The sequence below is a fragment of the Microcaecilia unicolor genome, chromosome 7, assembly GCF_901765095.1.
Source record: "Microcaecilia unicolor chromosome 7, aMicUni1.1, whole genome shotgun sequence".
NCBI lineage: Eukaryota > Metazoa > Chordata > Amphibia > Gymnophiona > Siphonopidae > Microcaecilia > Microcaecilia unicolor.
This window is the reverse complement of record NC_044037.1, coordinates 1,617,927-1,634,829: the sequence shown is the minus strand read 5'-3', so window position 1 is coordinate 1,634,829 and position 16,903 is coordinate 1,617,927. Positions and strand designations below refer to the sequence as shown.

Sequence of the window (16,903 nt, the reverse complement as noted above, 5' to 3'; positions counted from 1 at the left end):
ATTTGCGTTACAAGACATATGAGGATGACCTGAACATGCATACTCTAGAAGAAAGGAGAAACAGGGGTGATATGATACAGACGTTCAAATATTTGAAAAGTATTAATCCGCAAACGAACCTTTTCTGGAGATGCGAAGGAGGTACAACGAGAGGACATGAAATGAGATTGAAGGGGGGCAGACTCAAGAAAAATGTATTTTTTCACGGAGAGAGTAGTGGATGCTTGGAATGCCCTCCCGCGGGAGGTGGTGGAAATGAAAACGGTAACAGAATTCAAACATGCGTGGGATATGCATAAAGGAATCCTGTGCAGTAGGAATGGAACCTCAGAAGCTTAGCCGAATTTGGGTGGCGGAGCCGGTGGCGGGAGGCGGGGATAGTGCTGGGCAGACTTATACGGTCTGTGCCAGAGCCGGTGGTGGGAGGCGGGACTGGTGGTTGGGAGGTGGGGATAGTGCTGGGCAGACTTATACGGTCTGTGCCCTGAAAAGGACAGGTACAAATCAAGGTAAGGTATACACAAAAAGTAGCACATATGAGTTTATCTTGTTGGGCAGACTGGATGACCATGCAGGTCTTTTTCTGCCGTCATCTACTATGTTACTATGTTACCATAACTGTAACCAGAAAAAGGGTATAACATTGCTATTCTGTTGACTTTTCACTACAGAGATATGTAATGAATATTCCAGTGCTGGAGAGACTTTGTTGGGGTGGGGGGGGGGGGGTGTTGGAGTGACAGCAGGTGAGCAAGATATATATGTGTGAGTAGTGTGTATGCATGGTTAGGAATTTAAAAAAATAAGCAAAATGGTACAAATCAAAGTAGGGTATACACAGAAAGTAGCACATATGAGTTATCTTGTTGGGCAGACTGGATGGACTGTGCAGGTCTTTTTCTGCTGTCATCTACTATGTTACTATGTTTGCTGGTACTGATGGAGCTCCACTCAGCCAATTCAGTCTCCCTAGGAATAACAGCAGTAAACAGAACTCTAACCCATTCCTGGCTGGGAAAAGGAGACAGGTGAACTCGTGTTCATTAGTCATTTATTACTGTTCAGGGCAGGGCAGTGGAGTTTGACCATAACTGGGCAGGTATAAAGGTCCCAAAGCATCAGAGGCTCCAGGAGACGCTTGCAGGGAACCCTTCCTCTGACTTCTGGTCCCTTTCAGTGTCATCTATCTGCTGCAGGACCCCGGGTGAGTTCTTCTCTGTCAATAGCAAGTTCATTTCATTCAGTTACAGAGGTGGAACAGAACCTGTTTTCCTTCTCTCTGTCTCTGACTGTAATCCAGGGACATAGGGGCCAGCTTTTGGCTTTTCACTCTGCATGGTTTGTGTGTGAAGGAACTTCAGGGTCTGGTCACAGCCAGCAAATTCATAGCTAGAAATGGATATTTTTCTTTATAAATGAATGAATCAGGCAGTAAGAGGAAGAAATGACCCTCTTACCAGGGGCATCAGAGTTATTATTATTCATTCTTATTGCATTAACCTTACTGGAACCATTTGGGGCACTTTTCTATGCTACTTAGTTCCTATCCTGGAAACTCACAGAACAGTCTGTGCAGACCCAGGGATTATTCACTGGAAGTTACACACTTCAACACTGGCTCAACCATTAGACAAAATTAGGTGGTCTCTGAAAGTGGCAGCTTCTGATGGCTGCAAAGAGCAGACGCAAAGTAAAACAGCTGCTCTTGACAATCACAAACTCAATGTCACATTAACAAGTACTTTTAACCACTGGGAGGCTGGGCAACATTTTCAAATAATCATTTTCAGGGGTAAATAGCCTTTGGAAATTGTCTCATAGTAACATAGTAAGTGACGGCAGAGAACGTTCCATCCAGTCTGCCCAACAGTCACATTAATGATCAATTCAAGATTAAATCAAGTACTGGAGTTGCCATCAAAGCCTACTCCAGCCTATCCAAATTCGTCTCATAATTTCTGAGATACAGCCCGGCACTGCCCTCATGTTACAAAGTACGGAGACTGCCATATGAGGGACCCAGACTGTACAAACCTAAGCAGCATCGGCCTTAGTTTTTACAGCCAGTCTCAGTTTAATATTTAAAAAAATGACTTTACAGGATTCTTTTGGATGAGGAATGTTTTGGTGATTATGAAGGTTGAGTTTAACTGTCAGAATCTGAGGAGGGAGCCTAAGAACCTGTCAGTTTATTTAGAGGGGGCACAAGGCTGAAGATTTGCTTAAGGACACCTAATATCCTTGCAGTGGCCCCGAGACATCTACTGAAATAGTCACTAGGCAAGTAGATCACCCAACAAAGGAACAACCCTGAGAGCACTTAGAACCTGGAGAGGCTTCATTTGCAGTGAAACTAAGCAGTGTCAGGGGTTAGGGGTCTCTCTCCTGTCAGTGTGAGAGGTTAGGGGTCACTCTGTCTTTCTCTGGATGTATACTAGAGGTTTCTCTTATCTCTAAATTGTGTCAGTATGAGGGATTAGGGCACCCTTCTGTCAGTATGAGGGATTAGGGCCTCTCTCTCTATCCCTCTCTTCTGTCAGCATGAGGGGTTAGGGGTCTCTCTGCCTCTCTCTGGATGTATATTAGAGGTTTCTCTTACCTCTGGTTGTGTCAGTATGAGGGATTAGGGCCCCCTTCTCTCTCCTGTCAGTATGAGGGATTAGGACCTCTCTCTATCCCTCTCTCTCTTCTGTCAGCGTGAGGGGTTAGGGGTCTCTTTGCCTCTCTCTGGATGTATATTAGAGGTTTGTCTTATCTCTGGGTTGTGCTATTATGAGGGATTAGGGTCTGTCCCTCTCTCTTTCCTGTCAGCGTGAGAGGTTAAGGGTCTCTCTGCCTCTCTCTGGATGTATATTAGAGGTTTGTCTTATCTTTGGGTTGTGCCATTATGAGGGATTAGGGTCTGTCCCTCCCTCTCTCCTGTCAGAGTGAGTGGTTAAGGGTCTCTCTGCCTCTTTCTATCTTTCTGGGCTGTATCAGTGTGAGTAATTAGGGGTGTCTGTCCCTCTGAGTTTTGTTAGTATGAGGGGTTGGATTCTCTCTCATAGATGTCACTATGGGGTAGCAGGGCACAGGGGAAAGGAGCAGAATAGGGTGCGTCACTCAGGAGCATAGAACTATTCCACTCTCCTTCCCTTCTTTCTCGAATGCTGACTCAGTGATAAGGGGAGGAGAGTGGTCCTGTGGGGTAGTCAAAAACAAGATAATGAGTTTATTTTGGAATAGTTCTGTTCTCCTGATGACGCCATTACTGGGAGCAGATCAAGGAGTTGGAGACTGAAATTCACAGAGCTGCACGTAGCACGAATCTTGTACCAGAGTTTTGACAACAGTGAGATTTACATTGGATTTGCCGCCTCTAGATAAATGGCTTTGGATATTAGTTTATGAGGAGATTTGATCATCATAATATATCAGACTTTATTTGCAATTGGACACTGGTTATGAGACTTTTCTTAGAAGAAGATTTTCTCTTAAAATATTTTCAGTGATTGCAATTAGGAATTGAAGTAGTAAAACAAACGTTATTGGGTTTTGCACTTCATATATCACTTTACACCAACTAGTACATTGTACCTCTTGACAGTGAGCAGGAGGATTGGCAATCTTCATGTCATCAGCAAAAAGGCAAACTTCCTTCTAACTCTTCAGCAATGTCTCACAAATATATTAAACAGAATCGGCCCCATCACTGACCCCAGAGGCACTCCACTCACCTTCCTTTCCTCCGAGCGGATTCCGTTTACCACCACCCTCTGCCACCTGTCAGTCAACCAGTTTCCAATCCAGTACACTACTTTGGGTCCTCATGTAACCAGAAGAAACAAAATATTTACAAAATTCTTATTACCTGCTCCCTGAGGCTTGGGGAAGCTTGGGGGGTATTTAAGGAGGAGGTCAGGATTTGGCTTCATGTTGGAGGTGAACCAAAACCAACAGTCCAAGTAGCCATTTTAAGTTGCTCCGCTCCAACTCCAAACACGTAGCTCCAAAAATTCAGTTCTTTACCACAAACACAGCTTCTGCTTCAGGAAGTCCAAAGATGATTTTTTTTCTGCTTTTTTTAAGTCCCTGTTCTTTGGGTGCCAGATTATGCAGACCCCTAGTTGTTGGGTTGGTGGCTAAAATAAGCCAAGTGGAGTAGAGACAGGACACATGATCACACTTATTGGCTGAGGGACAGAGCCAGGACTGATTTGCACCAGAGGCTGAATAAGCAGATCAGACTTTTACTTCAGTCCACACAAATAAGTCCATGAACTTCAACTCTTTTATTTGAAGCAGAACCTTTACTTAAAACTTACTTCAATTGATACGGTAACAGTTGCACAATGTATAACCACTGGCAGAGTGGAGAAGTAGTTTAATGTTTAGTGCAGCGGCCTGAGAATGTGGGGAATGGGGTTCAGTTCCCCCTGCAGCTCCCTGTGACTCTGGGCAAGTCACTTAACCCTCCATTGCCCAGGTAAACTGCTTTGATTGTAATCCCATTCCCTTTCCCTATTTACACAATCTCTCCTTCATCTCTGCAATAGCAATTTGAATGTTTAATTCAGATCTCTCACCACAGGGTAGCAGGGGTCAGTATAGTTCTCAAAGTACTCCTGTCAAATTATCAGTGCTGTTTGCATACGCTTCACACTTGCAGTTAGCAGGGTGTCCTGGAAGTTGTTATGATATCTTGCAGAGATCCTATGTTTTTTACAGGATACTCCTCGGAAATCCTTCTGCCATATTTGGCTTACTGCAACTCTCATACTACTACTTATCATTTCTATAGCGCTACTAGACGTACGCAGCGCTGTACACTTGAACATGAAGAGGCAGTCCCTGCTCAACAAAGCTTACAATCTAATTACAATCCAACTCAATATATGGAGGTCTTTCATGCAGATTTGTTAAGAAACTGCAATTTCTACAAAATATGGCAGCAAGATTGATATTTGGATTGGGTAAATATGAGAGGGCTACTCCGTTACTGTATAATTTGCATTGGTTTAATGTCAATTCAAGGATTAAATATAAGCTACCCTTTCTAATATATGTCACTAAACAATGACTTTATCTCAAATTTTCAACATATTTGTGTACAGCTAGGATGGAGCAATACTTAAAGCGTAATTATCCATCTGTTAGAAAAATGCAAAGAAAATATTCTTTGGAGTCCTCTTTTTAATACCAAGGAGTACAAATTTGGAATAGCTGTCACGTCTTCAAAGCTGGAAATTGGGTTTGTGAGCCCTTGGGCTACTGCCGAGGAGCGGCAGTGGCAGGCAAAACCACCCCACACTAGATACAGGGCAGATCTCTGACAAAAAGTTAGGCTTCACCTGCACCTGGCCGCTTTTCACCAAGAGTTGAGCTCCAGGCTTCAGGTGGCCGGCAGGACTGGATAACAGCAAGGCAGGGAAAGGATAGGCTAAAGGACAGAGATGGGAATAACTAGTGAAGTAATTAAATTCGCCGATGACACAAAATTATTCAGGGTCGTCAAGTCGCAGGAGGAATGTGAACGATTACAGGAGGACCTTGCGAGACTGGGAGAATGGGCGTGCAAGTGGCAGATGAAGTTCAATGTTGACAAGTGCAAAGTGATGCATGTGGGTAAGAGGAACCCAAATTATAGCTACGTCTTGCAAGGTTCCGCGTTAGGAGTTACGGATCAAGAAAGGGATCTGGGTGTCGTCGTCGATGATACGCTGAAACCTTCTGCTCAGTGTGCTGCTGCGGCTAGGAAAGCGAATAGAATGTTGGGTGTTATTAAGAAGGGTATGGAGTTCAGGTGTGCGGATGTTATAATGCCGTTGTATCGCTCCATGGTGCGACCGCACCTGGAGTATTGTGTTCAATACTGGTCTCCGTATCTCAAAAAAGATATAGTAGAATTGGAAAAGGTACAGCGAAGGGCGACGAAAATGATAGTGGGGATGGGACGACTTTCCTATGAAGAGAGGCTGAGAAGGCTAGGGCTTTTCAGCTTGGAGAAGAGACGGCTGAGGGGAGATATGATAGAAGTGTATAAAATAATGAGTGGAATGGATCGGGTGGATGTGAAGCGACTGTTCACGCTATCCAAAAATACTAGGACTAGAGGGCATGAGTTGAAGCTACAGTGTGGTAAATTTAAAACGAATCGGAGAAATTTTTCTTCACCCAACGTGTAATTAGACTCTGGAATTCATTGCCGGAGAACGTGGTACGGGCGGTTAGCTTGACGGAGTTTAAAAAGGGGTTAGATAGATTCCTAAAGGACAAGTCCATAGACCGCTATTAAATGGACTGGAAAAATTCCTCATTTTTAGGTATAACTTGTCTGGAATGTTTTTACGTTTGGGGAGCGTGCCAGGTGCCCTTGACCTGGATTGGCCACTGTCGGTGACAGGATGCTGGGCTAGATGGACCTTTGGTCTTTCCCAGTATGGCACTACTTATGTACTTATGTACTTATGACAGGACTGAAAGCTGAAAACAGCCACTGAAACAGGGAACAAACACAGATAAACCCAGAACTAGACAAAGACATACAAACAAGACACAAGACTGGGAAACAAGTATTACAGTAAACAAGCAATACCCTAAACTAAACATAGACTAACTAGAACAGGCAAGACTTCAGGCAAGAACTAGAGCAAGGAATCAAATTCAGACTGAAGTGCAAAAGCACCAACATACCAGGGCCTTAGATGCAATGCAAAGGCCAGCAGATAGATTTCAGAATGGCTAATAAGCCCAGCACCAGCTGAGGCTTCAGCTGCAGCAATCACCAGGCAGCTACGGGTGCTGATCAGGGACAAACAAGAAGAGTAAGTCTGGCAGCCTGGAAGATCCAGACTGGACTGGGCTAAAGTCTGGAACGGGCAGGAACAGCAAGACAGTCTATAGCAGTTCATAGCAGCCACCGGTTCTGGCCACCAGAGGGCGAGGTGAGCACAGACGTAACAATAGCCTCCCATTGCGAATTAGATCAATGTGGAATAATAGATGATGAGATAAAGAATATTAATGTAAGTTTCTTGATTAATTTCAGTGCTTAATCTGATGTAATTCCTGGACCTAGAGGATCCTATTTTTATTGTTATCTGCTTAGAATCTTGAAGGAACTTAGCAGAATATATGAATTGAGTAGCATAGCTCTTTCCTTCTGCTCTTTGGCCCCGATGCTCAGAACTCAGGTACTGTTCCGAATAGCGCCGTAAAAATACCACCAGAACAGCGCAGAAGACCAATGTCCTAATGCTCAACACTAATGAGATGCAAACATAAGCACGCTCATAGCGTTGAGCATTAGGGAGTTCAGCAGGAGCATTGTGCTTGTTGCTTGTGCAGGACAGTTCCTTGCTAACTTCAGCTCCTATGCACATGTGCCTGGTAAAACCCAAACGTGAAACACACTATTGGCTTCTGTTTTCTGTGGCCAAAATATAAGTGTTTTAATTGTTTGTTTGTTTGTTTTTTTTAACTTGGACGCTTATATCTAGATGCAGGAAATGGACACCAATGCGTGTTTTAACTTCTGATATTTTTAATTTTTTTTAGCATGGATGCTTTAAATTAAGATGCAGGAAACAGATGTCTATGTCTGCTTTCGCTTTGGTCTACTGTTTAAGGGCTTGCATGGGTTTCCTTCTGCTTCAAAAAACAATCGAAACTGTCAGATTTTGCAGAAAAACTCATGAGGAGCATGGGAAATCCTCTTTTCCAACAGCCTAATGCCTGCTTTGACCTGGCGTTATTTTTTTGCAGTGGTAAGGCAGTTTTGTTTAAAGTGCTCTTTTCTGAGCATTGGGAAGGAATACAAAATGACCTCATTTACATGAGCTTCACTACATTAGCCTGCCACTTGTGCCGTTCATCTGTGTGTTCGTTTGTTCCCGTGCTCTGGGCCTCTGAACATTCTGCTGAGGTACATGTGGGAGCTAGTACAGCGCTAATGGCCTCCAGCACCCATGTTTACTTTTGAGCACTAGGGCCTAGGTGATATCTGTAGCATAGGAGCCTGGTTGATATAACAAATAGGCTCAGGTAACTCCTTCTCCTTCCCAGTCACTTGAAGGTTGCAGAGGTTCCCTGGTTCCTCCACAATAAACAAGCCAACAACTTCCTAGGTTCGGATGCTTGTCCCTCTGTCCGTTTCTTCACATGCTAACCAATGATGGTATAGCAAGGCCAACAAAGTTTTCCTAAGTCTTACATTAACCACAGGCTTGGCAAGAAGGTCTCCCTGTGGACTATGGGTCAGAAGCAGGAGAGAAGACCTAAGACCCAGTTAAGGGGCAAGAGGTCCATTTTATAGGTGTAGGAGGTGTCACGTATGTGAATGTTTCCTTGTTTGTGCTCACCTCGCCCTCTGCTATCACCAGGACCATCCTACTAAATTTAATGGGCACTCCTTATCGTCTGACAATTTCCAAAAGCTTCTGCCCTGTTCCTTCTACAAGCTTCTACCTTTATCTGGAAAGGTTATGTGATCACCTGGCAGGTGTCAGGAAGCAAAGAGTTCACATCAAGGCCACTGCTTGAAATGGAAATGAAATTGAAATCTCTTTATGTGCTTTCTCATTTCAGAGTCCTAAAGTATGGAATAGATTACCATTATCTATTAGAATGACATCTAACTCTAGTCTATTTCATAAGGTTTTAAAAACGTATTTATTCACTTTGTAGAATTCGTGTTGAAAAAATAAATCAGATATTTACTCTTATTGTAAACCGCTTTGAGAAATATACAAAAATGGTATAGAAGAACCGTAATAAGTACATCAATGTTGCCATACTGGGACAGACTGAAGGTTTATCAAGCCCAGCATCCTGTTTCCAACAGTGGCCAATCCAGGTCACAAGTAATAGAATAGAATATACACTTTCTAGTAGATGGACTGTGAAGGTCTCTATCTGTTGACATCTACTACAGGGTAAATATTCAGTGACGGCAGTGAGGGTTTTGCTGTCACTAGTGTTATCCCCAGATATTCAATGCCAGAGGTTCCCTGGTTCCTCCACAATAAACAACCCAACAATTTCCTAGGCCATGTCTGGCCTTCAGCATTGACCTACCCAGTTTATGCACATAACCGGTTAAGTGGATATTCAGAATTTAACTGGCCATGGGACGCTGCATAAAGATAGGACTCGGTTAATGCTGAATATTGTACCTTAAGCAGCCAACTGCTGACTCCGCCTGGAACACCCCAAAAATAGTCGCAAATTTTCAGCAGTAATAAACAGTTAAGTGCACTGAAAGTTACTGTACAGCCCCAAAGAAGCGATTTAAGTGGTCAGTAGTGGTTATCAGAGATAGGTAGTAATGAAGTACTTGTACTTTGTTACGGTACTTAAATACTACTTGTAATGCGTTACAAGAAAAAAGTATGGCAAAAAAATGTAACTCGTTACAAGTAAGCTGTGCTTTTGTACTGAGTAATTAAGTACAAGTTTAGAAAGTACTTTAAAAAAAAAGTATTTTCCATACCTCTGCTTCTCCCCCTCTTCAGGCTTTCCAAGCAGTGTCAGACCCAGTTTGCAGTTGATTGGGCCCGAACTTCCAGCCCCCAAAACAGCTGAGCTGAGACTGAACTTCAGGCCCAATCAGATGCAAGCCAGTGTCTGACATCACTTGGAAACCCTAGTCCCCACTGTAGTCCCCCATGGGGGTGGGGGGCACATTTTGCCCCACTTCCCCGCTGCTCTCCGCTCCCTACTGCAACCTCACATACCTGAGCTGGCAAAGGTCCCCAAGCCCCACCACCAAAAGCCTTTCTCCAGTGCTTTTCACTGCCTTGTTGCTTGCCCTGCTTCCCCTCACATTGCACGTGTTCGGTTTTAATGAAATTGAGTATGCGCATGGGAGGTGGAGAAGCAGGGCTTGTAGGTCAACCAGCAGACTTTGGGAAGCCTGAATCCAATTTGGAGGGGCCAAGGTCCCCAAATCCTCCAACCCCTCTGGCTATACCACTGTTCCACGTCTGCTTATTTAGATACAGAGTTTAAATGTGTTAACTTTAATGTTAACAAGTATAAGTTTCTTTGCTTATTGTGTGCACCGAAACCAAAAGACGTGTCGGCCTTTATGAATTTGCTTTCTAATCTAAGGAAGCAATCGAACAAATTCACCCGACTCAGATGAAACAGTATTAGAAACTGATTGCAGCAAGAGAAAGAATTAATTTGAAGAGTCTCAAGTAACAAAGTACAACGTTCACAGCACAGTCAGTCATTTTCAAGCTCAAGCACTCGAGCTATAACGCAAGCTGTGCTGGATGACCTAATTCGTGACTTCATTATTCATGATATGCAACCTTTCAGTACTACAGAATCACCAGCATTTCGAGATTTGATTATGGACATTCTTCCAAGTCAGACAGTTATAAGCAGAAAAACTGCTGAACAATAGACTGATGAACGTTTTCAACAAATGAAGATGAACTTGATTCGAGAACGGGAAAATCAACACTACGTTGACACTACAGTGGATTGTTGGTTTATTCATCAGAGATTCTTCCATGGGGTTACAGTCAACTAGATAGATCAAATGATGATGCAACGAAGATCTGCAGCTTTGGCATGTCATCGTCTAAAAGGATCCCACACATATGATGTTAATGTATCTGCGTTAGAATCAATCCATTCTGAATTCTACCTCCAGCATAAAATGTATTGTACTGTTTTGGATCTTGTCAGGTACTTGTTACCTGGGTTGGCCACTGTTGGAAACACGATGCTGGGCTTGATGGACCTTTTGGTCTGTCCCAGTATGGCAATACTTATATACTTAAGTAGAACCACTGACAATGGGTCCAATTTCACCAAAGTTTTCAACAATTTTCCAAATATCAACATTCTGATCAAATCATGTCAAATGACAATTATAAAGATGAGATGGAAATTCATAACTCGCATGAAATCTTATCAGCAGCAGCTTGCAATTTTCATTTGCTGCCACATCAGCATTGTGATTGTCAATGCTTAAATCTGGTTGTTACACGTGATGCTACAGAAGCAGAATCTGATTTGGCTTAAAAAAGCTGTATCATTCCACTTGTGACAAATGTCAAGTGTTATTGAACAAACAGTCACAAAGTGTGATGTCTGCTGTTTGGCCTCCATTTTGTTACTCCTAACCAGACTTGCTGAAACTCCATCTATAACTCAATGAAACAGCTAATCTAAATGCAGAAAAAGGAATCAACGTCATGAATTCAGTCTGCAAACAGTTAGGTGTTGCTGAGTTTAGTCATTCAGATATCACGTTTATAGAAACAGAAGATGATGGCAGAAAAGGGCCAATGGCCCATCCAGTCTGCCTATCCTCAGTAACCACTAACTCTTCCTTTCCTAAGGGATCCCACATGCCTGTCCTATGTTTTCTTAAATTCTGACACAGTCCCCATCTCCACAACCTCTACCCGGAGGCCATTCCACGCATCCACCACCTTTTCGGTGAAAAAGTATTTTCTTAGATTCCTCCTTTGCCTATTTCCTCTTAACTTCATCGTATGCCCCCTCATTCCAGAGTTTTCCTTCTTTTGAAAAAGGCTAGTCTTCTGTATATTGACACCACTGAGGTATTTAAACATCTCTATCATATCCCCTCTCTCGCGCCTCTCTTCCAGCGACATGTTGAGGTCAGTGGCGTTCCTACGGGGGCTGACACCCGGGGCGGATCGCCGATGTGCCCCGCCCCCAGGTGCAGCGCTCCCCTGGAACAGCATGACGCCCCCCCCCTGGCGAAAGAACCCCCCCGGGTGCACGCTGCTGGGGGGGGGTTGCAGCGCACCTGCCGGCTCTTCGTTTTCATGCTCCCTCTGCCCCGGAACAGGAACGTAACCTGTTCCGGGGCAGAGGGAGCATGAAAACGAAGAGCCGACAGGCATGCACCCGGGGCAAACCGCCCCCACCGCCCCCCCCCCCCCTTGGTACACCACTGGTTGAGGTCTATAAGCCTGTCTCTATATGTTTTATGACAGAGGTTGCCTACTATCTCAGAATATGTCTCTGTAATGAAACCCTTGATGCAAGCTTTAGACATTCTTAAATGTGAAACTAACGCATTCATGGCCTATCTTGTGCCCACTCTGGTATTGCTGAAAGAGAAAGTACAAGCATTGAGAAAAACAGGACACTTAAGACTTGTCAGCCATTAGTAAGAGGTTTACTAAGTGACATACAGAAGCACTTTGAAGAGCAGTTAATGGATGAGGAACTTATAGCAGTTGCAATATTGCATCCAAGCACATAAGCACCACCATACTGGGAAAAGACCAAGGGTCCATCAAGCCCAGCATCCTGTCTCCGACAGTGGCCAATCCAGGCTTCAAGAACCCAGCAACCCCCCCCCCCCCCCCCAAAACAAAAAAAAAAAAAATTAATTTTTAATAATGTTCAATGGACTTTTCCTTCAGGAATCTGTCCAACCCCCTCTTAAACTCCGTAAGGCCAGCTGCTGTCACTACATTCTCCAGCAACGAGTTCCAGAGTCCAACTACACATTGAGTAAAGAAAACTTTCTGCTATTTGTTTTAAATCTACCATATTCTAGCTTCATCTTGTTCTATTATTGTTTGAAAGTGTAAACAAACGCTTCACAACTGTCCGCTCTACTCCGCTCATTATCTTGTAGACTTCTATCATATCACCCGGCAGCCGCCTTTTATCCAAGCTGAAGAGCTCTAACCTTCTCAGCTTTTCCTCATAGGGAAGTCGTTCCATCCCTTTTATCATTTTCGTTGCCCTTCTCTGCACCTTCTCCAATTGCTTTATATCTTTTTTGACATGCGGCGACCAGAATTGGACATAGTATTCAAGGTGCAGTCGCACCATGGAGCAATACAATCCAAAGTTCAAGACTGCATGGATCAAGGACCTTATGCAGAAATTGCTAGGAATAGATTTGCTGTTCAAAAACACCCAAGCCAAGAGTTCAGTCATAGTTGAGGTTACTGCAGAAACCACAGTGGCTCACTACAGTTGGACATGGATGATGATTTCTTCACTTTCAACACAGCAGATACCAATATCACACATGGCGAAGCATAAACAGTGTAAATTCTGTGTCAGAACTTGTTGGATATCCTGTTCTCAAAGACATCTTTTCTGAACTAAATGCTGCTTTATCAGCCAGTGATGCATGTGAACCAAAAAGAGGTAACATGGATGATGACCATTGTGAACACCAGCCACTGTTGGGCCTAAATTCAGCATTTAATAAAAATTAAAGTGTCCAACTTGTTTGATAACATCAACAGACTTTACACTTCGTGGGGGCAGGGGAGGGGGGAATGACATATTTTTGGCCGGCTTGTTAAATGGGTATTAACTTGTAATTTCATTTATTAAGTTTTTGTTCCATTGAACCCTCAGGAGCAGGTGGGGGGAAGAGAGGTTGGTGGTTGGGAGGCGAGGATAGTGGAGGGCAGACTTATACGGTCTGTGCCAGAGCCAGTGATGGGAGGCGGGACTGGTGGTTGGGAGGCGGGAAATACTGTTGGGCAGACTTGTACGGTCTGTACCCTGAAAAAGGCAGGTACAAATCAAGGTAAGGTATACACATATGAGTTTATCTTGTTGGGCAGACTGGATGGACCGTGCAGGTCTTTTTCTGCCGTCATCTACTATGTTACTATGTTACTCAGAGATCTATACATATTCACGATACTTTTAATTGAGTTTTTTTATAAGACTTTCTGCTTTTGAAGCCACTACCTTTACTTTTAGTTAATTGTGTAGAGAGTGAGTGTAGTTATAGGTGTGTGACAGGGTGAGGACAGTGGTTAGGGTGTGTTAATTTAGTTATAGTGTATGATAGGGGTTTGTGACACACACACACAATGAAGGTGATGGTGGTTGTGTCACTTTTGTATTGTGATGGAAGGCAAAAATTGCAGTAGTACTCTCTGATGGGCTAAGTAGAGACAGTTCGGATCTTGGTTTGATGAAAATCTTTGGTTAGAATTTGAGGGAATGTAAAAGGTGGGATGGATGTTACTCAGAAGCGTGGAGTGGGGAAGTTGCACCCTACATGTAATTAGCATTAGAAAGGTTCCTGATTGCACCATGTCACAGGCACTGGAAACAATAAGGAATGGGATCACACGGGGTGTAGGCGGAAGTCACAGCGTTTGATGTGAATGCTAAATGTGTTGTTGGAAGCTTGATAAAGGCTCTATTGTAGGAATGGAGTTTATAATTCAGCCGGCCTCCTCAGTGCAGGGTAGTGACTGCTGATGAGGACAGCTAATGGTCTCCGTCTCCAGCTGACCATGTCTTAGAGGCTGTGCAGGGAGGAGAGTGTGCAGTGAGGGAACCCGGTCATCTTCCAGGTACACCCTTGTCTTACATCCCTGGGAAATTGATGGGGAGGGCCTCTGCCAAGGCTGGAGGACAGAAAGAGCAGTTAATACAGGCAGCTCACAGGGTTCAGACAAGGTTAGTCAACCTAATGCCAGGCAGGCAGGAACCCAGAGGCTACAGACAACAGTGAAAATAGACTCCTTGACCACAAGCAGTGTGACTTTTGTAAGAATGGGGAGCCAACCAGCTCAGCTCAACCCTCTTCCCCCCATCCCAAGGAACCCTTTCTCTTCCCATCCCCCTGGTCCTTCTGCTTTTCCCTTGTACCAGCAGCGACTCCCCTGGGTCCCACACCACCCAATCACAGAGCTCAGAGCTGCATGGATAGGGTGGGGGGTGAGAGGGGCCATGGAACACTGGTGCCCCCCCCCCCCCGGAGGGTGGCACTGGAGGAGGAACTGGAAGGTCACAACATTAAAAAGCACAGGTCTTCTGTGATGTGAGCTGTATCCAGGAAGAAGTGGGGGGGGGGGGGGGGGGAGGAGGCTGTGGGCCACACATGTACACATTGGATCCCAGGTGTTGATAATTTGGGGGTTTCTTTTTGAAGGATCTGTTAGTGTAAAGCATATGGTAAAAAGCAGCCAGGTTCTGCAGCCCTGGCGTAAAAGTGCTCAGGATAATCATCAGTCTAGCCAGTAACCACCCTAAAAGAAGGGATTTACCCTGGCTGGAAATGATCTCCTCAGTGGGGCTCAAAGTATTTGCAGATTTCTAGGGTACATTAAAAAGACGATTGCAGGACATGTTATGTCAGGGAAGGAAATCAGGATGCAGAGATTTCATTTTCAAAAGTGCATTCCCTGCTTTACCCCAAATGACTGTCTGCAGATCAGGGTCGATGTCCGGTGTGTGGTGGTGATGGTTGTGGTGGTGGTGGTGGAAATAGGACAATTGCCCCATTGCCACAAGCTGAAGAAGGTACAACCTACTCCCTAAATCCTGCCATGGGACCCAGCATGGCTAACACTGGGTCTGCTGTGACCATGGCCAAACCCTTCACTGTCAGGGACCCAGAGATGCTTCAACTCCAAAGGCAGGTTTTTAATTTCTACCTTCTGAGAAGCCCTGCAGGGCTCTCCTGTGACTCACACCCCAGTAAAACAAGGGGGCAATTCGGACAGAGCCAGTTCCAGGCAGTGCTTTGAACACAGATATGCGATTAATTGTTTTTTTTCTGAAGATTAACGGCATTAATCTTCTCTACTAACATCTGAGGTTAAGGGGGTCACACGCCGTGTTTTGCAAATGTAACATGAAGTGATTTCTTTGCAGTGAATTTTCCGACAATTTATTAAGTACTTGAATGTTTGTTATATTTTATTTCAGAAATTCCCTTAATTGATTACATTATTAGCAGCGCTGTTAAGGGTGAATGAGCTTCTGTTCTATCAGCCGACTCCTGCTTGATCATTATTTTTGTTAGGTTTGTGATATTAAATGTCGTTTCCTGTTTTTCTGTAGGATTTTCTCTGTTGTAGGGTTAAGCAGTGTCTGATGACCATTTTGAGTGGTTGTTTTTTTTTCTTGTGTTTCTTGTCTGGATGAGCAGGGGGAAGAGTTAATAGATCTCTAGAAACAACCCCAAATCATTTGTAAACTTAGTGAAATTACTAGCAGCAAAATACCACCTCAAACACTAATGCTTTGTAGTATTTTAAATCTGCTACTTAGCTTCATGGAGTTTGTCGAGATCTGAAGATTCTGCTTTAGGTGTATAGCAGAGACCTCTAGTGGTTGTACTAAAATAGTGTTCTTGTGAAACTTCACAGTTTCCAGAACAAACTGACTCCTGCCCCCTTCAGTAGAAACCCCAGTTCTGTTTGTCTTTGGGTGTAATTCCCTGGCCACTGCACCGATTAGTGAGGGGATCAAGGACTTTGCTAAGCTCAGCCCTTGTGCCATAGGAAGTAAAGAGGTGGAGAGAAGTGACAGGAGATAGTGAGGCTTCAGCATTTGCTTGGAGGTGTGATCTGGAAGTGGGTAACCAGTACGTCAGTGCTCCTAAAGAGGAGAGAGAAACAGGAAAACAATGTGGGATTTAGGGCCTGAGAAGGCAGGAGAGGGCACAGAGGACAATCCTTAAGAGCTACCTGAAAAGCCAAAAAGTGAAGAAAGTTACAGCAGTGGCCACTAGCTCTGGAGGTATAGAAGAGGAAGAGAGGGAAAGGGCAGTCCCTTAGAGTGGAGAGACCTGAAAGAAAAATGAGTGACAAGCGTCTGGTGTCATTTGTTTTGTATCTTTGTGTTTAATGAAAAATTTTGGAGAAATTACACAACAGAAGCAAAACATACAAACACAGACTACTCAATATCTAAAAATTAACTAATACAGATGAAACCACTTAACTCAACACAAACAACCACTGGGGCTCAGCACTCAAGAAAAAGTTCTAGGTGTTGTTGTAGACAAAAAGGTTGAAATCTGCTCAGTGTGCGGTGGCGGCCAAAAAAGCAAATTATTAGGAAAGAGGAAGTGAATAAGACCAAAAACACTGTAATGCCTCTGTATTGCTCCATGGTGCAACCGCGCCTTGAGTATTGCATTCAGTTCTGG

The 16,903-nt window shown here is 44.0% G+C and overlaps 1 protein-coding gene across 1 annotated transcript in view; it reads left to right on the top strand.

The window, feature by feature from the left end:
- Positions 1–1,116: 1,116 nt before the first annotated feature.
- Positions 1,117–16,903, top strand: part of GJB1 (gap junction protein beta 1) — a 35,300-nt gene continuing 19,513 nt past the window's right edge. Inside the window, exon 1 of the mRNA XM_030209611.1 lies at positions 1,117–1,204. The gene's annotated coding sequence lies outside the window, so the exon portion shown is untranslated. The remainder of the gene's footprint in view (positions 1,205–16,903) is intronic.